The sequence below is a fragment of the Panthera onca genome, chromosome B4 (genome assembly GCF_046562875.1).
Source record: "Panthera onca isolate mPanOnc1 chromosome B4, mPanOnc1 haplotype 2, whole genome shotgun sequence".
Taxonomy (NCBI): Eukaryota; Metazoa; Chordata; class Mammalia; order Carnivora; family Felidae; genus Panthera; species Panthera onca.
The window spans coordinates 4,496,584-4,519,666 of record NC_138345.1 but is presented as its reverse complement, the minus strand read 5'-3'; the positions used below and the strand labels follow the sequence as shown (position 1 = coordinate 4,519,666).

The 23,083-nt window shown below is 45.7% G+C and overlaps 1 long non-coding RNA gene across 1 annotated transcript in view; it reads right to left on the bottom strand.

Annotated features, from left to right (window-relative positions):
* LOC132695146 (uncharacterized) overlaps positions 1–23,083 on the bottom strand; it is a 358,351-nt gene that overhangs the window by 273,735 nt on the left and 61,533 nt on the right. The gene's annotated exons all lie outside the window — the stretch shown is intronic.

The following is a 23,083-nucleotide window of genomic DNA, read 5'->3' as shown; positions in this document are numbered from 1 at the left end:
GCTTCTACGTCTTTGATCTCACTCTTCCTACCCACCCTTCCCAAACCCCGTCCTCCTTCCTTCCCACTGCTGAGAAAACAGCCTTCCTCCTTGTCCTACCACTGTGCTCCTCCTGAAACTCATATTTTATATCCTGCTCTTATCATGCAAACTACCATAGCATTGTTTCCTAATAATTCCACATGACCTGGTTTTATTCTCCTTAGTTTAACATTTTCAGCGATTTGGCGAGCAAAGGCTGTGGGTTGTATATTTCTATGCCCTGACTGTTTCTACCAGAAATATCAGGCCCACTTTTCAAACTCAATAAATACGTGTTGATCCTCAGTAAGTAGTTTTTACTTATCAGCTATTTCTTCCAATGGTCCTTTGAGCTATTCTTTCAAAACCTTGTAGTAGGCTTTTTTTTTTTTTTTTTTTTTTTTTTTTTAGTGCTGGTGGTTGGTAGGAAGGAGTAAGACTTCGAGGGTGTAGCTTACTTGCTCTGAAGAGGATGAAATGCGCAGAAGTCCATAATAAAAACAGAAAAATGTCAAGGAACATATAAATAGAAGAAAATTTAATTCAAACGTTGCATACAATGTTGGTGAATATTAGCAGTTACTGATTGTACAAATCGCGTTATGTCTCACCCAAAAACCCAGTTGGTTTAAAATCCTCACCATATGTTTAGCTCAATTCTGGGGTCAGCGGTTTAGGCTGACGGTTTGCTGGCCCTGCGGGGGCTCAGTTACAAGCTTGGGGGTCGGCTGGCTGTTGGCCAGGGCGAGTCAGTCCTCGTGTGTCTCCAGTATGTTCTCACGTCCTAGAGAAAAAGCCAGAGTGAGAGAGCAAGCCAGTGCATCAGCACTGTCCACGTAAGGACCTCTCTGAGCTGTGGAGTTTGGCCAAATGTGGACGGAAGTACGTCAGAGGAGGTGGAGACAGCCCCTGAGGTGTGGGGAAGCCTGCTCGTGTCTGACGGTGGTCCAGGCAGTTACTAGTTCAGAGTCTCACGGGCCAACTACTCTTGGTGTGGAGGGAATTGAGAAGCAGGAACGAGGGTCAACAGTCAGACTGGAAAGGTATCAGCAGTGGGGAGAGGAGTGTCCCGGGCGGCTACCTCCTTGACCAGGGGAACGGGCAGATGTGTGAGAGCCAAGGAGTGCTGGTGGGTGTGTGGGGGGGGTAGGGGGACAGTGGCAGCCAGGGAGCCAGGAGAGGGCCTCAGTGTCTTAGTCTCTGGGGAAGGCAGGCATCAGTCTGCTGTGACTGTGGTCTCAAGTGAAGGCAGAAAGGCAGGTGGGTTCTGACAGACACATCTGGGTCCCCCTTCTGGGATCACAGTCAAAGTTTTTTCTCCCACACGCCCTCTCCCCCTTCAACCACCCAGCTTCTCTCCTATCTGAACGTGGACTGGAGACAAGGAATGACTCAGTTGTTTTAAGCACAGCGTGATGACTGATCTTTGGAAATCAAATCAGAGTCAAATCTGATCATTGGGGAACAGAGAAGCTCATTTAAGTCATGAACTTTGTTGGGCATTCCCATCACTTTCCGTAGGGAGAGGAAGCATTACTGGTTCAGAGGCCGGCGAGGGGACAAGGCTTCTTAGGAAGGACTTATGACAGAGCTTAAAGTGAGGATGGGGTCCTGGGATGGCTTCTTCTCACCCCATATGAGGTTTCACAAGCAATACTATGTGTTTGGTTCCCATAACGACCTGGGCTTCTGTTCAGTGTCCCCACCATAGGAGGCTTGATGCTCACTTGAGACATTGCACTCTGTGGTGTAGCTTCCAGAGCATCGCTCAGAACTGGAAGATCCCGTGGATGGTCATGGTGTCTGGAATCAAACAATAGAGACTTTCTGCTGAGGCTTGAAGCTTGTCAAGCAAGCTTCCGGAAACCCAGACTAAGGTGCAAATGCCCTGGAGAGTAAAACCCCTCAACTCATCACCTGCAGGGGGGCCTTGAATAGCCAAGCCAGGAGGTAATGGGACATAAACCTACCTGGGCGGAGGAAGAAGGGCTAAGTTCCACTCAAGATGAACCAGATCAGCTTAACAAACTTGTCCAGGGATGCCTCCAATTCCAAATACTGCCAGAATTATTTTCTGCTAGAGTCTTATTTTTTTCTTCTTCTAGAGTCTTAGAATAAGAACAGTGAGCCCGGTTGTTGCAATCTCTAGCATACTGAAGCTCACACGCTAGGCTTAGATGTGTTGTGCCAAGACATCCCCCTTCTTTTCTTTGTTAATTGTGGACTTTATTCATGATTTTCTTTCAACTTTGTTTAAAAATAGAAGCTCCATGCAGTACGAATCGTGAAGAGTTTATTGACATTGTAACCCTGGCACGGAGTAGACACTCAATAAATAGGCGAGCAAGGTACATGAACTGTGGTGTTTTTCAATCCATAACACCTTCAAGGGAACAGGTTCCACCAATTGGCTACCTGCCGTGTAAAGCAACCCTTCCTTTGCTTTGTTCTTTAAAAAGAAAATCAGTATTTCAGGTTCAAAAGAATAGGTGATCCGATTGTGAATGTTTTTCAACTTCTCCCTTTCCTGTTCTGTTTGTTCAAAGCAGTGAAACTATTTTATCAAATGCAAGTTTACTTGGCACTTTAATATACAAAACATACATAAACCAGGCTGCCGGAGCTCATAGTGGGGCCAGTCCTCCTCCCTGTTTAGTCCATAAGGCAGCTCAGAAGGTATCAGAATCTCAGTGCCCCAGACCTCCCAACTCCAACACTATCTGTATGATGTGTATTTCACACATACCTGTAAGTGTCTAGGATACAAAGTACACATTCTCCATCCTTCACCCATTTCAGAATTTTACCCTCATCTCTGTTAGGAAATGCTTCTTTTTTATCTAAGGCCTTTTTTTTTTTTTTTTTTTTTTTAATGCTTCGTCTCTATTTAGGAGAGAGATTTATAGGACTCCAAAGTGACCTGAAATTCAGTTAACTTCGTTTCAAAATCTTTTCCATTAGAGTCAAATCCAACTTAAAAAAAAAAAAAAAACACATGAAAAGATACGATTCATAGTTGTATTATCTGACTGCTTATTTAACTGACATGACCAAGTTTCTGGAATGGGTAGAAATTGAGTATTTTTTTAAATCACCTTTCACTTCTGAACACTTAAAAAAATATACCAATTATTTATTTATTTATTTATTTATTAAAAAATTTTTTAAGTTTATTTTTTTATTTTCGAGAGAGAGAGAGAGAGAGAGAGAGCACAAGCAGAGGAGCGGCAGAGAGAGAGAGAGAGAGAGAGAGAGAGAGAGAGAGAGAGAGAATATCCCAAGCAGGATCCACACTGTCACAGAGCCCGACGAAGTGTGAGATCATGACCTGAGCCGAAATAAAGAGTCAGACGCTTAACTGACTGAGCCACCCAGGAGCCTCCCCCCTGCCAAATACAGTTATTTTTTTAGAGCAGTTTTAGGGTCACAATAAAGTTGAACAGAAAGTACAGAGAGTCCCCATATATGCCCTGCCCTGACACATACATAATCTTCTCTACTATCAACATCCCCACCAGAGTGGGATATTTATTACAAGTGATGAGCCTGCACTGACTCATCACCATCACCCAGTGTCCACAGTTTACATTAGCGTCACTCTTGATGTTGGACATTCTGTGGGCTTGGACAGGTATGACACATATCCTCTGTGCCCCACCTCTTCATCGCTTTCTTTCTCTTCCCTGGCACCCTCTGATCTTTTTATGGTCTTTACAAAAGTTTCGCCTTTTCCAGGATGTCATGTAATTGGAATCACACAGTATGTAGGCTTTTCATATGGATTTCTTCCACTTAGTAATATGCATTTAAAGTTCCCCCATGTCGTTTTAGGCTTGATAGCTTGTTTCTTTTTAGTAATAAATAACATTCCGTTGTCTGGATGTACCGTAGTTTATTACTTATCCATCCACCCTCTAAAGGACTTCATGGATGCTTCCAAGTTTTGGCAATCATGAATAAATCTGCTCTAAATATCTGTGCAGGATTTTGTGTGGACATAGGTTTTCAGTTCATTTAGGAAAAGATCAAGGAGCATGGTTGATGGATGGATGGTACGATACGAATGTTTAGTTTTCTAAGAAACTGCCGAGCTCTCTTCCAAAGTGGCTGCACCATTTTGCATTCCCACCCGTGATGAATGAGAGGTCCTATTACTCTAAATCCTCACCAGCAATTGCTGTTGCCAGTGTTTTGGATTTTCCTTGCTCTAATATATGTAGAGTGGCATCTCATTGTTACCTTAATTTGCGGTTTCTGAATAACATAATGTTGAACATCTTTTCATATGCTTATTTGCCACCTGTATTTCTTCTTTTGTGAGGTGGCTCTTCAGGTCTTTTGACCACGTTTTAATTGATCTGTTTGTTTTCTTTTTGAGTTTTAAGGGTATATTTTGGGTAATAGTCCTTTTATCAGATATGTTTTTGCAAATCTTTTCTCACAGTCTGTGACTTGTCTTTTCATTCTCTTAACATTGTCTTTTGCAGAGCAGATATTTTTAAATTTTAATATTGCCTTTGCTCGTTGTCAAAAATTAGCTGGCTATATTTGTATGGGTCTATTTCTGGCTTATTTATCCGTCTATTCTGCTCCATTGATTTACGTGTCTATTTTTCCATCAGTACCACACTGCCTTGACTGCTGTAGCCCTACGGTGAGTCTTGCAGTCAGGTAGTGTCAGTCTTCCAACTTTGTTCTTTTTAAATAACATGTTGGCTCTCCTGGGTCTTTTGTCTCCCTATATAAGCTGAGTCAATTTGTAATATTCACAAAATAAATTGCTTGTACTTTGATTGGGGTTGCATTGAATCTATAGATCAAGTTGGGAATAACTGGTATCTTGACAATACTGTCTTCTTATCCATGAATATGGAATACATCTCCATATATTTAGTTATTCTTTGATTTCATTTGTCTTGGAAACTTTCTTCTCCTAAGACTGTCAACCAGGAAAATCCACATCTCTAAGTTGGGAAGGTGGTTCGCTCACTTTGACTTTACTTCTTGGGCTTTTCTCTCAGCACCTACAGGTTATTGTAGTATCTAAGAGGAGGAATCAGCAGGTAGTAAAGACTAACGAGTTTCTCATGTAAGGGAGGGAAGAAGCAATGGTGGACGCTACCAGGAAGTTGCTGTTTGTTGTTGATTCTGAACCTCTCTTCCTCACCCAGTTAGCAAGGACTTTGGAAGCAAACATATCTGAACTCAAATTCCACTTCTCTTATTTACTAGCTTGCCTGTGGCAAGTTATCCTCTCTAAGCTTCGGGTTTGTTCATCTGGAGAGCAGAGAAAATGTCTATTTTTCAGGATTTCTGGGAAGGTTAAATAAGGTTGTATATATAAATGACTCATACATAGTGGGTACCCAGTAAACAGCATGCATTCTCTGTGCTCCCTCCTCCCCCTCCTCTGAGTAACCAAGAGGCATGGGACTTTCCCGGCGTTCCTCTGGTGCTCCTTCTCTGAGCTTAGTGGGAGAAAGGGGTGTTATCATTCCAGAGTCAACCATCCGTAGGGTGTGGGGCAACCTTGCGGGGGCCTCCATGCATTGAGGTGCAGAGTAGAACCCAGTCAAAGCTTCGCCTTAGAACTTTAGTTTAAAATTCTTGTACTCTCCTCCCCCACCCCATCACCAGGAGCTAACAAATCCTCGCAATACTTTTATCTCTCTTTCTCTGTCATCTAGGTTCTGTGAAATAATCTCATGTTATTAGAATGTCCCTTATAGGATGTCTCTTCTGGTACAAAGGTCCTTATTTATACATTCTCAGAGAATCTATTCTTACCCATTCATATTTAACTAACTATATGCCGAAAGATTCCTTGCTCCCACCTTTTCATCTTCCCCCACCTTGAAGACTTTTTCTTCAGTTCATGTATCATTTGACTAGTTTTGTTTCTCACGTAGTTTTTTTTAGATGGGATCCAGAGGTGGTATTCTCTCAGTCTGAGTCTCTCACTAAGCAGCTTTCTTTTATCCTGATAGGAAACAGTAGCTTGGCTGCTCAGAGAGTACCTGGGTGACAGCCTCTTTCTCAAAAGTCTGTAGATGCTCTTACTGTCTACCTCAATGTGCCCACTCATCACTGGGGATCTTGTCAAGATGCAGATTCTAATGCAGTAGGACTGGAGTGGGCCTGAGCTTCTGCATTTCTAGGAAGCTCCCAGCTGATGTAACTGCTGCCAGTCAGCAGACTACAATTTCGGTAGCAATGTTCCAGCTTACCGTGTAGCAGGCAAGTCCGAGGCAAGTCGGATTCCCCTCTTTATGGGTAACTTGTTTTCTTCCCAGGAAGTTTGCAAATTTCCCTCTTGATCATTATAATTCAAGGACTTTGTTTGGATATGCTCATAAATGCGTCTTTTCTCATCAATCTAGACAGGATCCAGTGAGCCCTTTATTTATTTATTTGTTAATTGTTTACTTATTTCTGAGAGACAGAGAGACAACATGAGTGGGAGAGGGGCAAAGAGAGAGGGGAGACACAGAATCCCAAGAAGGCTCCAGGCTCCCAGCTGTCAGCACAGAGCCCGACGCGGGGCTTGAACTCGTGAACCGCGAGATCATGACCTGAGCCGAAGTCGGACGCTTATCCAACTGACCCACCCAGGCGCCCCCAGTGAGACCTTTAAATTGCAGACTCAAATGTTTCTTCGGCTCACAGACATTTTTCTCCCTACGATTGCAGTCAATACTCATTATTCACGGATTCTGTGTCTGTGAATTTTCCTAAATGCTACAATGTATAGTTCATCCCAAAATCAATACTTGCAGAGCTCTTGTGGTCGTTCACAGACAAGTTCATAGTGGCCCAAAACTGTCACCTGACGTGCATGTTTCCAACTGAGGTCGAACAAGGCTACGCTCTGCCTTCTTGATTCGGCCCTCACACGGTAGACTTTTGGCTTTTTTGTTGTTGTTAGTGTTACTTTTTGTTGGTGATTTCTGTTTAAAATGATCGCCAGGCATAATGCTGAAGAGCTGTCTCGTGTTCCTGAGTGCAAGAGCACTCTGGGCGGTTTTATAGAGGAAATACCTGTGTCAAAGTTTCATTTAGGCGTGACCTGTGATGCTGTTGGTCGTGAGTCCAAGGCTAGGGATTCAACAATATATGTAAAATGAGGTTTCCTCAAACAGAATCACACACGAAACAGGGTTATGTATTGATTAGTTGAGGAGAACAATGTGACCAGAAGCTGGCAGGAAGCTAACCGTGTATCTCCTTTAGGAACAACCGTTCAGTATTTGCTTAATCTGCAGCAACTTTATCACACATAAATATCGCACATAATGAGAATCCATGGTATTTTTTTTTTTTTAAATTTGTGCTTTCTCTATTTCTGGGATATAATACCATTTGATCATGATGTTTTATTGTTTGACATATTGCTGGATTTGATTAGCTAGAATTCTGTCGAGGATTTTTGTATCCAGGTTCATGAGGGATATTATCTTGAAAAGGTTTTTGTTGGTGTTATATCTTTGTCTGGCTTTGTTATCAGGATAATAACTGGCTCATAAAACAAACATTGTTACCTACAAATTTAATTTCATTGATAAATATAAGACCGGTTACATTATCTGTTTCTTGTTGAGTGAGGTCAGAGTGGCTGGTACAAGTTTTCCCAAAATATAATTTTCTCTCGAAAAGCTCAATTTTTATCCTTGGCAACAAACATCGTTAGTTTTGAGAATTAGTTAGGCAGTGAGAAAATGCCTGCCACATGTCTATGTTTGAATAATCACAGTTTGTCATTTGCTCTTTGAAGTAAAAATAATGCTCAGTGGAAAGATGACTTTTTCAGTGTGCAGTTCAAACCCCTGTACAAGTGCTTTCCCTGGAAACGACCATTGCGCTGTGGGACGCAGCAGGGAGCGCTTCCCATTTTGTCACACAAAATACTAAAAAGATGCGAATGCTACAGTTGACAGGGTTGAGACATAATCTATAATCTTATCGAGGACAATCTCAGATGAGGCTGGCGGTCCTGAGCTGTTATCCAGTGTCTAAAATACGCGTTATGTGTTTGTCTGGTCTTCTGGTTGCTTAAGGGCGAATGTGGTGCCTGTTATTCTCTCATAATAGGTTGTTTTTCCTCTTCATCAAAAATTAAGTCTCCTGGGTTTATCCAGCCAGGATAAATCCCTCGGATTTTGTTTTCCTGTACTTTGACATATTTCTTACACTTGGCCTCAACGGTGGATGACCATCTCGTTCTTTAATCCACATACTAGATTTTAAAATTCATGGGGCGCCAGGGTGGCTCAGTCGGCTGAGCGTCTGACTTTAGATTTCAGCTCAGGTCGTGACGTCACGGTTGGTGAGTTCGAGCCCCGTGTTTGGCTCTGTGCCGACAGTGCAAAGTCTGCTTGGTATTCTCTTTCCCTCTGCCTCTTCCTTACTCATTCTCTCTCGCTCTCTCTAGCTCTCTCTCTCAAAAAAAAAAAAAAAAAATTAAAAGGAATAAAATAAAATTCCAAACATGTTTTTGGGCAGAGCCCCTGGCCATCTTCTTGTGCTCCCCTTCGATATCCGTAGGTACCCCATTACTTTTACTGCAGGTGTCCATCTGTCTCCCCCATGTCTGCTTCATCGGGCACGTTCCACACATTTCCCCAGCTCCCCCTCTCCCTGGCTGCTGGGTTCCTCAGATGTGCTTGCCTTTTGTTCCGTCAGCTCATTGGGCTTCACATCCTGTTGCTAGAAGCCACGTAAAAGCAGGAATACTGGCATCATTTCCCACTAGATCAGGATCTTTTTTATCGAGGTGTAATTGGCAAGTAAAATTGGACATATTTAAATTGGGTGATTTGATACGAATTGTGAAATAATCACCGTGATCAAGCTAATTAATGTATCACCTCAATAGTTACTCTTTTTTTTGGTGGGGGTGAGAACACAGGATCTACCCTCTTAGCAAATTTTAGGATGAATGTATTCATCTTGTGCAATGGAACTTTGTGTCCTGTGACCAACATCTCCCTATACCCCAGCCCCAGCCCCTGGCAGTCAGCAGTCTACTCTCTGCTTCTATGAGTTCAACGAGTTTAGATTCCACACATGAGTGAGATCATGCAGGGCTTGTTTTTGGCTTATTTCTCTTATCATACTGTCTTCTGGATTCATCCGTGTTGTCCCAAATGGCAGAATCACCTTCTTTTTTAAGGCTGAAGATCAGTGATAGATTTTTTTTCTGGAAAGTACCATACATGTCTTAACCCTTTGGGAAAATGAAGACTTCTGGGGGATTGGGGTCAGAAGTAATAATTCCCTTTTTGTGTGTACGGAGGGAACGCGGCTCTGAGGCTCTGAGTACTGAAGCCCCTGCCTAGCATTCCTCAAGAGACCAGAGGCAGAAATCCACATGGACATCTATATTGTCACGGTGATTATCAACCATCTGATGAACACTCACCCAGCGCTAGGCATGGGGGAATGTTTTACATGTATGAAAGTTTCTTGTGAGGCTAAGTTGTCTGGTGATTAACACATATGTGCCCTGTAACATGGGTATCATGATTCTCCCCACATCTACGTGAAGACACTGGGTCTTTCCCTGAGATGACACGGCAGGAAGTGGCGACATTGGCATTTGGATTCCGGGGCTTTGAAATCTTGACTGCATTTCTCTTGGACAAGAATGAGAGTGGTTTCCTTTCTCCGCTGCCCCTCAAAACTTTGCTCAGTGGGTGGCTTCCTCATTTAGAAAAATCCTTTATATTCTCTCAGTGTATCAGGTCAAGGGTACCACCTCCTCATGTCCCATACATTCTTCCCAGAACAATAGCCCAGCTATTATTATTATTTTTAATTACTTTCCTATTTAATGATTAAAGAGACTGGTGGGTTGGGTGATATTCTCAGGTGATGGATTCTGTGCTCGCTTTTGCTCAACCTTCCCCACCCCTTGCCCTTTACGTTAGCTGATTCACAGGCTGTCTCTTTATTACCATGAAACCTGGAGGAAGAACAATCCTATTTCTGGTTTCCATTAGCATTTCTATTTTGAAGACCTTTTGAGTGATGGGTGTGGCATCTTAGGGATTCAGAGGTCCCTGCCAAAGGAGTTTCTGAGCATAGTGCTTAACCCTCAAACCACTTTTTAAAAAAGGTTGGAATGGAGCCTATGGGAGAAGGTCTGGAAAAGAAGCGATTTACATCAGGTACCCAGCTAGGCGCTCAGTGCAGGAGGAGGAGGTCTTTCTGGTTCGGAGGGATCAAGCCAGGATGCACTCCAGAGCCCAGATCAGTAGCTCTTAACCAGGAGTCATCCTTCTGACCATCTGGGGAACTCCTAGGCCCCACCTCTACAGAAAATTCTGAGGGGTCCTGGTATGTGTATTTTGAAAAAGCTCCCCTGGGGGTTCAGAGGGATACCCTTTGGGTAAGATGGTCCACCAGCCACAGGTGCCCAGAAAAAGCAGACCTTGGGGTCTATGGTCATTTACTGCTGATGTCAGAGGTCCAGAGTTTATTAAATAACTCCCGTAAAGTGCTCAGCATCGTGCCTGGTGCTGACTGAATAGCAAAGTTTTGGTCAAAGTGACCCTCTCTTCCATAAGAGTAACATGCATTCATTTGCTTAAACACGAAAATGAAAATTTGGAAATTTAGCTTCAGTAGATTTGACCAATTGTCTCTTCAGTGTGGTTGTACCCAGTTTTACTTTTGCCACCTGGGTATAAATGTACAAGTTCCACAGACTCAGTATCAAACATGAACTTTTTACCAGGCTGCTGTGTGTAAAGCAGTATTTCGTTTTGCCCCTAATTGGCATTTGCCCCTAATTGGCATTTTCCTGATCACATGCAAAGTTGATCGACTTTTCCTATTTGATTGGACGTTTTTGTTTCCAGTCCTGTGAATGGTTGGCTGATATCCTTTGCCCATTTTTTCCCATATTTTGTATAGTCCTTTTGTATTGATTAGGAATTCTTTATCCTTTATGGCTCTAAGTCCTTGCTAGATATTTGCAATATTTCTCCTGGTTTGTCCCTGTATTTTAAGTTTCTACTATAAAACGGGAGTTTTAAATTCTGATGTGGCCAAATGTGGCCAAATTCACCACCTCAGCTCTAGAACATTTGAAATCCTAGAGCTGGTTCACAGAGGGTCTCCAGAGCTCTCCTGACTCTCGTTGTGCACAGGGATTTTAGAATCTCCATCTGTCCTGAGGATCCTGTATCCCCGGCTTTTTCTTTCCCGTTTTCCGAGTTTAATCTCACACCTTTCCCCGAGTTTTCTGTCTTCACTTGCTTTATCGCCCACTTTTCTCCTTTTCCTTCACTTTTTCTGGGGAGGTGGGTAGAAGCCTCCAGTGGGAGTCAGGATAGCCGAGTTGGAGCATGGGTTCAATCAGGAGCCAGCCATGGGACCTTGGGCAAGCCATCCCTCCCCTGTGAGTTTCAGTTTGTTCCCCATAAAAATGAGGGAGGGGAGGAGCCGACTCCCGACTTCCCTTCTCATTCCTGCTGTTCTCTCACACCAAGGCTTGCTCACCACGTGGCTTAGCTCTCCACACCGATGCATTTGTCCAAAGAAAGCAATCCTTCCTCCTTCCACACCCCCATCTTCACAGGCACCGCCCCCTCCCCCCATTCAGGCACATGATGGCCGGATGTGTCATAATCTTTTCGGACTCAACATTTTGAGACTGCTCTCCTCTGCAGAGCAAAGAAAGGAAGCATCAGGGCCCCCCCCCCCACCAGGCGGCTCACAATTTGTGAGTTCGAGCCCCACATTGGGCTCTGCGCTGACAGTGCAGAGCCTGCTTCAGAGTCTCCCTCTCTCTCTCTGCCCCTCCCCTGCCTGTAGGCTATCTCTCTCAAAATAAATAAACTTACAAACCAAAAAAAAAAAAAAAAAAAAAAAAAAAAGGAAGGAAGGAAGGAAGCCTTTGGTGGCTATCATTGGGAGATTTAGCTATTTAAACAGGTGAATCTCCTGGCTCCCTTTCACCGGGTCCTGCTTGAAGACACAGAGGTCCTGGGTGCCGTGCTCACTGGGTAGGATTAGCTGAAAACCGCTGCCCAGCGCCTACCACCTGCTGGCAACGAGGGCCCCGTCTTCAACCTTGCAAATGGCTAGATTGCATTTGCCAACTTGCCCAGTTCTGTTTGCTTTGCTAACTGTTAATGGCCACAGAGACTTAATGAGGCAATAGATGTTCTTCTGGGTAATTACACTCTCGGGTAAAGCATTACACCAGGTTCCCTGAGTTCTCATCTGCCTGGAGAGACAGGCTAGTGGGCAACCCTGCTCATTTGAATTTTCTAGGGACTTGGGGGAAAGCCTTTGAAGCGATGTGTGCCCTTCACCATGTTTATTTTGTTTTTTTAAATTTTTAATGTTTATTTATTTTTGAGAGAGAGAGTGTGTGTGTGAGCAGGGGAGGGGCAGAGAGAGAGGGAGACACAGAATCTGAAGCAGGCTCCAGGCTCCCAGCTGTCAGCACAGAGCCTGACATGGGGCTCAAACTCACAGACTGAACTGTGAGATCATGACCTGAGCCACCCAGGCACCCCTAGCCCAGCAATTTTTAGCAAAATGTTTCTTTTTCAAGTAAAAGACTTGACTGACCTCCCTTTGCACATCTGTAGACTTTTCCCTCCTTTGAAGATCACAGTACTCTTGCACAAAGCCTGGGGACCCAGGAATCAGACCTTCTTGCACAAGCCCCCACCCACCCCCGGCCCCAGGGAACTTGAACTTCTCACACAACTGAGCTAATTCTACAGCACTGAGCTAATCCCAGCACTGAGCTAATTCTACAATGGGCATCGAGTCTGCATGTCAGCAAGAAATGTCACAGACCACTGCACTCCCTTAACTGATTAAACCCCTTTCAAAATCTGAACCAGGCAGAAACCTGGGAGTTGTTGGCCTTTGGACAAGAGTCTGCCTTCTCCCCAGATTGCTGGCCTCTGGAGTGAAGCTCATATTCCTTTCCAATCAAAACTTGTCTCTTGAGTCTTGGCCTTTCAAGCAACAGGCAGCCGAACTTGGGTTTCAATGACACAACTGCTTTTTGGGTCAGCTTCTGCCTCAGCCCAGTCTTGCTTCCTCGATCCCTTACAGGTATATCTCCCCGGAACATTCGCCCCAGAAATTCTGAGATAGTTCCGGTCTCAGTTTTTGCAGGGACATGGACACACATATTCTGTTGTCTCCCTGGGTGTACCATGACCTCTGAGGACAGAGCTCCCATGTCCGCACCTTCTCCATGAAGTGTCTAACACAGGGCATGCCTGCAGTACCCGTGGAAGGAAGGAAGGAAGGAAGGAAGGAAGGAAGGAAGGAAGGAAAGAAGGAAGAAAGGAAGGAGGGATGGAAGGAAAGAAGGATGGAAGGAAGGAAGGAAAGAGGGAGGGGAGAAGGAAGGAGGGAAGGAAGGAAAGAGGGAGGGGAGAAGGAAGGAGGGAAGGAAGGAAGGAGGGAAGGAATGAAGGAAGGAGGAAGGAGGGAAGGAAGGAAGGAAGGAAAGAAGGAAGGAAGGAAAGAGGGAGGGGAGAAGGAAGGAGGGAGGGAAGGAAGGAGGGAAGGAATGAAGGAAGGAGGAAGGAGGGAAGGAAGGAAGGAAGGAAAGAAGGAAGGAAGGAAAGAGGGAGGGGAGAAGGAAGGAGGGAAGGAAGGAAGGAAGGAAGGAAGGAAGGAAGGAAAGAAGGAAGAAAGGAAGGAGGGATGGAAGGAAAGAAGGATGGAAGGAAGGAAGGAAAGAGGGAGGGGAGAAGGAAGGAGGGAAGGAAGGAAAGAGGGAGGGGAGAAGGAAGGAGGGAAGGAAGGAAGGAGGGAAGGAATGAAGGAAGGAGGAAGGAGGGAAGGAAGGAAGGAAGGAAAGAAGGAAGGAAGGAAAGAGGGAGGGGAGAAGGAAGGAGGGAGGGAAGGAAGGAGGGAAGGAATGAAGGAAGGAGGAAGGAGGGAAGGAAGGAAGGAAGGAAAGAAGGAAGGAAGGAAAGAGGGAGGGGAGAAGGAAGGAGGGAGGGAAGGAAGGAAGGAAGGAAGGAAGGAAGGAAGGAAGGGTCACCCAGGTGCCCCTTACACTTTCAACTTTAAAGAAACCCACAAAATTATACAACTTAAATTCTTACTGTATTTCTCTCTGCCACCTCATGTCAGGTTTTCATCCTATCCTATCTCCTCCATTCTTTATGTGGGCTCTTATCATAGAAAGGGTTTTAAAGCCCGAAAATAAAGTAAATGTATAGGATTGCAAAATTATAGTGAAATCCAGTTGCCTTCATTTCTTATTATGCTGTAACAAATTACTACAAGGTTAGTGGCTTAAAAATAACCCGATGATGTGGGTGCTTGTCCATCACCCTCCCGTCTTCTCTTCTGCGTGATCTCCTATGTGCCATCAGGAGATCCTGGCAAAATACCTGGCATTTCAGTTTCCTTATCTGTGAAATACGCTAGCTGCGGGGAATTTGGGAAGGGTCTCTAGGTTTATTCAAACTCTTTGCATCTATGGTCACAACCCTGGGCTCGTGCGATGTCAAAGCCACACGCTAGAGGGAAGCATTGACTAAAATGTGCGGAGAAGCCCTTGGACTCTAGACCCTGTCTTCGAAGTTGAGTTTGCTTAGTCGCAGCAAATATTGGTGATGGAGATCATGGCAGAGTGAACACAGCTTATCAGGTCAGAGCAGTAGGGTTGTTTCACATCATCGTTGGTCTAGACGGGAGCACTCCTTAGCACTCCGTAGATGGGGGGAGGGGCGGCAGGTAATGGGTGGGAATCCACCGGCCCATCAACCCCACCCGGGAGGGCACCGAACTTCTCCACCATACTTCAGCCAGGACATAAACTCTTCCTATCCTGCCGTAACTGGGGATGAGTAACATAATGGGAAGACTGTAAAAAAAAAAAAAAAAAAAAAAAAAAAAAAAAATTCAACTATTTAAAATAATTAATTGCTGGGGCACCTGGCTGGCTCAGTTGGGGGAACACGCGGCTCTTGATCTCAGGGTCATGAGTTCAAGCCCCCTGTTGGGTGTAGAGTTTACTTAACATACATACATACATGCCAATATTTCATCTTTGTTCACTTCAGGCTGAACTTTTTCAATTCGCTCAAACTCTCTTTTCCACACGAGCTTCTCGGTGAGTTCTGCCGGGGTTGTGGAAGTAGAACTTGCTTATAGCGGGTCTGACAATCTGAAATCTAGAGAAACATTTTGGGAAGAATTGACAGCTTAGCAATATTGAGCCTTCCAATCCATGGACACAGTATCTCTCTTCATTTATTTAGGTATTCTTAATCCCTCTCATCAACATTCCATGTATTTTGGCATACAAATCTTGCACATATTTCTAAATTTCCCCTAAATATTTTGCTTCGTAATACAAGAGTAAAGGATACTGCTTAAAAAAAAATCAATTTCTGTTTTTTTTATTTTTAGTCTATAAAAATACCATCAATCTCTTAAATACTGACTTTGTATTCTGTGTCCTTCTAAACTCACATATTAGTTCTATTAATATACAAAATGTTTTTGGAGTTTCCATCATTGAAAATCACGTTATCTGTGCATAGACAGCATTATCTGTTTCTTGTAGATAGCATATAGATTCTGCTTTTCATCCAGCCTAAATATCTATGCCTTTTAAGTGGAGTGTTTAAACCATGTATATCTAACGTAATTATCAATATACTTGGACTTAAATCCACCATCTTCCTCTTTGTTTTCTATTTGTTTCATCTGTTCTTTGTTCCTTTTTTCTCTTTTTCTGCTTTCTTTTGTATTAACACATTAGTTATATTTAGCTTCATTATTATCTTATTAGCTTACCTTTAACCTTTTTTTTGCAGTTCTTCTGGAATGTAAAATATTACTCTTCTAGGGTCTATACTGAATTCCATGGGTTTTCAACAAAGATTCTCTACTCTGCTGATCAAAACTCAGACATGTCCTAGCTCTGTGTCATCTTGGAATTGTTTAACTAAGTGCTCCCATCTATATTTGTGTGGCTTTGTGGCGTTTCACATCTCAGTATTTAGTCATACACTCAAGGGGACTTCTAGGCAGATTTTGGGGGCTCTTTTGCTCTATGGCTCCCTGTTTTCTGGTAACCACTGTGCAATATCTAGCTTCCCCAGCCTGCCTGGGCTTTGACTTCAGTCTGGTCCTTTCAACGAGACTGATATGCTCTGCTTGGGTTTCCCTGCCTGTGTTGTGGTCTGGACATTGTCTCCCCTTCAAGTATGACTTTCATTCCAAAGCACCACAAGACTTCAGGATATTTTACTCTGCTTCTCAGATGCTTCTGGCCCTGACCCCAAGCTTCAAACATGCCCTAGACCTCAGAAAATGTCTCTTGGGAAAAAACCCTGCAGTACTTTGGTGTTTTTGTTTTTGTTTTTATTTTTGAGTTTATAATCTGCCATGCCAGGCCTGCACTATGCCAGATACTCTCTCTGCTAGTTTGTAAATCCCTGAGTAGAATTCCTTTGTCTGGGTCAAGCCTGACTTTGGCTCATCAAAACTGGGAAATTCCTGCAGGAAAGAAAATAGCTCATGATCATCCATGCATTGAAGAAGGGGAATTTTAGTTTGTCTCATTTCTGTTGTTTCCACAACTTTCCAGTACACTTAAAATATACTTTTTATAATTTATCTGGGGTTTTCTCCTTGAAAATTTGCAGCAGAAATGCTGTCCTTCATAATAAACTCTGCCTGTCTTATTCTTTATTTCTATTAGCTCTTCATTGTTCTTTTTAAGGAATAGAATTTTATTTTTGTTCTATGGATTCATTCTCACCTTATCCCTCTGAAGAATAACTGTAGTCTTTGTTTTAAAAATTCCATTGTTGGGGGGCACCTGGGTGGCTCAGTCGGTTGAGTGTCTGACTTTGGCTCAGGTCATGATCTCACAGCTTGTGAGTTCGAGCCCTGTGTTGGGCTCTGTGCTGATGGCTCAGAGCCCGGAACCTGCCTCGGATTCTGTGTCTCCCTCTCTCTCTCTACCCCTAACCCACTCGCATTCTGTCTCTGTCTCTCTCAAAAACAAATAAACATTTGAAAAAAAATTAAAAACTCCATTGTTGGCTAGTCTCTATGCTTTTTTGTCCCTAAGTTATTTGTCCTCTTTCTTCCTGTCTTTCATGCCATAGAATTTCCCCAAATGACTGGTAATCTGCTCTATAAGGGGTGGTGGGCGGAGCTTTATCCCAGTATAAATTGGGGAACCTCAAAAGTAGTAACAGTAAGAATTTTCTCCAGGTCAGATCCCTTTTGCAGAGAAAGATCTTTTATCCTCCTGGGTGAGGTCACTTTTGGATAATTTAAACAATGAAATCTCCCACAGTGGGAAGGAGGGCGCAGCCTGCGGGAAGGCACTTGAGATCACACATTTTATCTTATTATTATTCTCTAAATATTTATTTATTTTTGGGAGAGTGCAACTGGGGGAGGGGCAGAGAGAGGAGGACAGAGGATCTGCACTGGCAGGCTGATAGCAGCAAGCCCAAAGTGGGGCTCGAACTCATGAACCGCGAGATCATGACCTGAGCTGAAGTGAGACGCTCAACCCACTGAGCCCCCCCGGGTGCCCCGAGACCATGCATTTTAAGCACTCTGCTCACTGCCTGTTCATTAGTTGGCACTCAACTCATTTTCCATGTCCTGAGTATACAGTGACACCAGGAAGACTATTTGGCCTACCGGCACAGAAATAGACTCTTACAAATAGGGTTTCTATGTGCTAATTGGGTTCTGCCAATTAGAAGCGCTCGCATGGGATTTGGAAGGCAGAAGCTATTGCCTTATGGTTTGGGGGTGTTTTCTGCTGGCAGTTAAGGTACTAGTGACGGCAGGCGGCAGCCTCATGGCCACAGGCAGTCGTGGTGCAGAGGCTACGTGCACGGGACCACCTGGCACCTGTTTCGTGCTGCGAAGACCAACTCGCTGATGGGCGGTGACCGCTCCGTTGTCCAGGGCACCACGGCGGCAGTGGGTTCGTGACCACTGGAGATCACCGCTTTGGGGGTGTGTTCTTGAGTTACCGAGGCCACCTCCTGATGGCCTGCTTTCTGACTGGGGACTCTGGACACCGGGACTCTGGACACCTCTGTGGACCATCAGTTATGGGGGCATTCCTGGAGATCATGTGGAGATCCCACTTTCTGGCCCTGCCAGTGATTTTCTGAGCACCCAGTTCTTTCCATCATCTCTGCTCAAAATGCCCAGTGCATTTTGCCGTGTTTCTGGCATGGAACCTCACTAGTATGGCATTTGAGCTCGCAGGCGAGGCAGGTCCTGAGGCTGCAGAGACACAGACGCTCTCGGGTGTGCATGTGCTCCGGTGTCTGTCCCCGGATTCTCTTCCCTCTGCCTCGGGAAACATTGAAATAAGTCAGGTTTCCTTTCCAGCCTTTAAAATGAACAAAAGTCATATCCGGGGGCACCTGGGTGGCTCAGTCGGTTAAGCATCCGACTTCGGCTCAGGTCATGATCTAGTGTTTCATGAGTTCGAACCCCGCGTCGGGCTCTGCGCTGACAGAGCTTGCTTTATACCACTCTCCACTGCTTACTTCCCAGAGGTACCCCCTTGATGAAGGTCAGTAGGCTTCTGTACCTTCACTGTGCGTTTACACAACATAGGACAGCCTGTGTGCACGTATGGACTCTACCCATACATACAAAGCCCATATTTTGGCATAGAGAGAGGCTGTGTAGACATATTACTCTGAATCTGCTGTTTTCACATCAGCTACCACATTCTTTCCAGGGCTCCCCAGTACGGTTGGAACCATGATTTATTTAAACTGAATTTTATTGACAAGTACGTATTCATTTTTTGGTTACTGTTTTTACGCGCAATGCAGCAAAGAATATCTTTGCCTATCTTTGGACACATGTAGATATTTCTGTGAGATATGTTTTTAGAGGTGGAATTGCTCGATCCGAGGAAAAGAGCGTTTTAAACTTCAACTGATGTCAAATTGCCCTTGAAAGCATCGGTGACAACTTAGCCCTCCCAACAAAGGTCGGAGAGATCTTCGTAATGTACTCAGCCTCCACTTTTTATCCTAAATGTAGTTTATTTATATATACCTTCTGTTTTCCTTAATCAGATTTCCTAACTAAGTATTCTGCCTTTCAAAAACTTTAGTTCTAAGTTACCCGGGCAAGTCTGCATTATTTTTGTCTCCTGTTTCATTACTGTGCTTTAATCCCTGTTCATTCTTCTTTGTTGTCCTGGCTCTAAGTTTGTATTGTTGTCTTTTTGGTCCCTCCTTTTACTGTTAGCTTTCTTCTTGTGTTTGATTGTCTGGGACTTAGGATTTTTGCCTGTGGTTTTGTTTCATTAAGGAATTTGGCCCGCATGAGTTCTGTTTCACAATGTGTCTCCTTTTACCCTCACGCATGGCTGATCCGATCAGGCAGTGCCAGGGTACCCAACTTCATGTGTGTGGACAGGCCCCAGACTTCTCTAGCCCGGCCACCTCTCTCCAGGATGCCTCGCTACAGAGTGGCCAGCGCCTCGGGGACTCCCCCCAGCCTCATGAGGAAAGCCTGAGTCTGGAAAAGCGCTGAGTCTCCAAAGCCAGTAGGGTCTGGGCATCAGGGGTGAATGGGGTTTTTCATGCTGTGGGCCTTGTTCTTTCTTGTCTTTGGTGCTGGTAGTCGTGCTTCAGATTGGTCTTTTCCTTCACATGCAAGTATGGGAGTAGAACAGAGTGGAATTTAAGGCCAGGAGCGAGACCTCCCAGCTCAGATTCCTTGGAATAAACGTCTTCTCATATTTAGTCTTTATCAGAGCTCTGCTTTGGACAGCTGGGGACTCGCCCAGATGGATAGAGTTGTGTGTAATGACAAGAGAGCAAAAGGCAAGCTGAAGGCCAAATGCCAGCCCACAGCCTGCACCCACCCCCTCGCCCCCTTAAGGTGGGAGATATATATAAACATTCCTCAGGCACTAGTAACTGCCTGAGAATGAAAGCAGGGGAAAAACAAGTGAAAACAAGTAGAACAAAAACTTCACTGTAGTTTGTAACTCTCTTAATGATTTACAAGAAAAACACAGTAATAGACCTCCAAGAACCTATAGACTCAAATTTCCTGGAGCCCTAACATCACCTTTGCCTCCAAAGGGTAGAAAACCCTCGATAATCAGTCACTCCTCACCATCACCATGCTGCAACTCCTGCCCATGCGTCCTGTCCCCGTGCTATAATGAAAACACCTTTAAAAAAGAAATTAATGTCTATTTATTTTTGAGAGAGACAGAGACAGAATGCACGCAGGGGAGGGGCAGAGAGAGAGGGAGACGCAGAATCCGAAGCAGGCTCCAGGCTCCGAGCTGTCAACACAGAGCCCGACGCGGGGCTTGAACTCACAAACTGTGAGATCATGACCTGAGCCGAAGTCGGACGCTCAACCAACTGAGCCACCCAGGCGCCCCTCTCTCTCTCTTTTTAAATTTTTTTTTAATTTAGAGAGAGAGCGAGTGGGATAGAGGGGCAGAGAGAGAGAGAGAGAGAGAGAGAGAGAGAGAGAGAATCTCAAGCAGGCTCCACACTCAGTGCAGAGCCCGACAAGGGGCTCCATCTCACGACCCTGGGATCATGACCTGAGCTGAAATCAAGAGTTGGATGTTCAACCTACTGAGCCACCCAGGCGGCCCCTTCACTGAGACTCTATTTTTATATTTACCTCTTCACCCACTGCTCCCTTCTGCCTCCCTTTCTCGATCAGCCATCCTCCTACAGGATGGCTGACACCACTGAAGGTAGTCACACCCTGTGACCCATGACGATAGAATGCCCCGATGGACCCCTGATGGCCCTGTGATGGGACCCTCAGGACAAGCCCACCTGCTTTCCCTGCTCCAAAACTTTGCCAGAGCTTGCGGGATGTAAAGGCCGCTTCCTAAACCCTAACGCCTCCTCTGAGCCCTTGCAGGAAAGAGAAATTCTTGGCCCAGCGCCGTCCCCAGGACCAGTGCGGCCACTAAGAGAGGAGATGACCAGTCACCCAGTGAATGCTGGCCATATCTGACAATGACGAGGGAGAAATTCCCGTGCTTTCTGTGGAGCTCCCAAACCACACACGGATCATCACGGAGCTTCACTCCCGCGGGTATGGAGATAGACAGCCGCTCCGCCATTCTTCCTTGGGAATGACCCAGCTCCCTGGGAGAGTGGCCACAAAGTCAGCAAGTAACAAGTTGATCAGGTGCACCTGTTAGCTGACCGGTTGTGTCTGTATTTGGTCTGGGCACACGGGCTGGTTGGTCTGTGACACTCAGGCTCAAATCCTCTGACCGGAGGATTGTTACAAGTGTATGGCTAATCCAGAGCCTAGGCGAGCGCAGAGGGACTGTCTCCTAAAACACAGGACACAAGCCACCCGGTGGTTGGCTCAGATAGCTCAGGATCCCTCGGCAGGTGGGTACTGCAGAGGGACACTTTTGACCTGAGGCGGACCCCCCTGCACTCTTAGAGACAGGGGCCCAGCTCGCCCAAGGCACCTGTCGCGACCACCTGGGTAAACCGTGGATCGTTTAACAACCGTCTATCGCTTCAGTTACGCTGGCCTCCCTCGTGCGTCCAGTAAACAAGCTGTGTGGCCAGACTCAGAAACGGTTGCACAAATGGGTCAGATGTTTGCCAACCCCGAAACCTCACCGGTATTTGCAAGTCCAGATCTTGAGCCAACGGTGCTGGCGGGTCCCCTCGATTGCCCAGGCAGACTTTACTCTTCCGGAGGCTGACCCGCGCGAAGAGCCGTTCCGGGAAGGCTAACCCAGGAGACCATGTGGCCCGGCCCAGACTCACCACGGAGATACAGCGTCTCGCGCTCTTCCGTTCCCCTGGGACGCCATGTGCCTCTGAGCTCTGGCTTCACACAGAGCGCTGTCTCCCCGCCCCCGACACCCACACCTCCCCAGACCCTGCCGCCAAGACTGAACTGCAGACGCGGCTGTTTGGTGGCCCGCTGGGGCCGCTCGCTCGGGGACGTCAGCACCGCCATGAGTCCCGCCTCTCCCGCTGTGACTCTGACATAACTCATGTCAACCTTGTTCAAGTGCAGTGATTACAAAACTCTTAAAATCAAGGAGCCCGGGGCGCCTGGGTGGTTCAGTCCGTTAACCGTAGGACTCTTGATCTCAGCTCAGGTCATGATCTCACGGCTGGTGAGTTCAAGCCCCGTGCGGGGCTCTGCGCTGACAGCATGGAGCCTGCTTGGGATTCTCTCTCTCTCTCCCTCTCTCTGCCCCTCCCCTGCTCATGTTCTCTCTCTCTCAAACTAAATAAACTTAAAAAGGGGGGAGCGGATAACAGAATGGGGGGTGGGGGAGTGTGGAGGGGTGAGGTGGAGTCATCGATTCTACGGTACAACCTGATAGCCCTGTCTCCTGACTGATCGGTAGGAGAGGGTGACGTTACCCCCGAGGATGAGCTTAACTGAGCCACCCAGGTGCTCCCGTGACCCCCCCTCTCACAGAGCAGCTGTCATTCACTGGCTTCCTCATTACTCTAGGATTTCCTGTTTTCATTAGGGACACCCGCCCCACCCCACCCCACACCTGCATCCTTCTGCCGGCTCCCCTTGCAAGCCTCATCCAGCCCAGGTACATGCCTTGGGAAGGGGCATTGCCTGTTCCAAAAAGGACGGACAACAGCTGGCAAAATGGCGACAGAGACCAAATGGCAAATGTCTCAGGCTTTAACCTCTCAAACGACGCAGACACAACAAACCCTTGGCCTCTTAAATCACCGATAAGATCCCCTAGCTAAGTGGTGTAGGGCCACTGCTTAGCTCTTGACCTCACACCGGCTGACCACGGACGTGTTGGCAAAATGGCGCGAACCTCCCATTCCACATACGTTAGTAACGTGGGCCAACTCACCCAGCGAGTCAGGGCTGCATGCACTCTCCTGTGGCTATTACTAAGGCGAGTGTCACATAATTTCCCTCACCCCATATTACTCCAGGTTCCAAACATTTCCCAGCATGGCGTGGATTTATTTTCCTTTTCACCGAATGAGCCACCTGGCTATGCTCTGTGCATCAAAGGGTCGTAATTACTATCCTAGGAATATGCCCATGC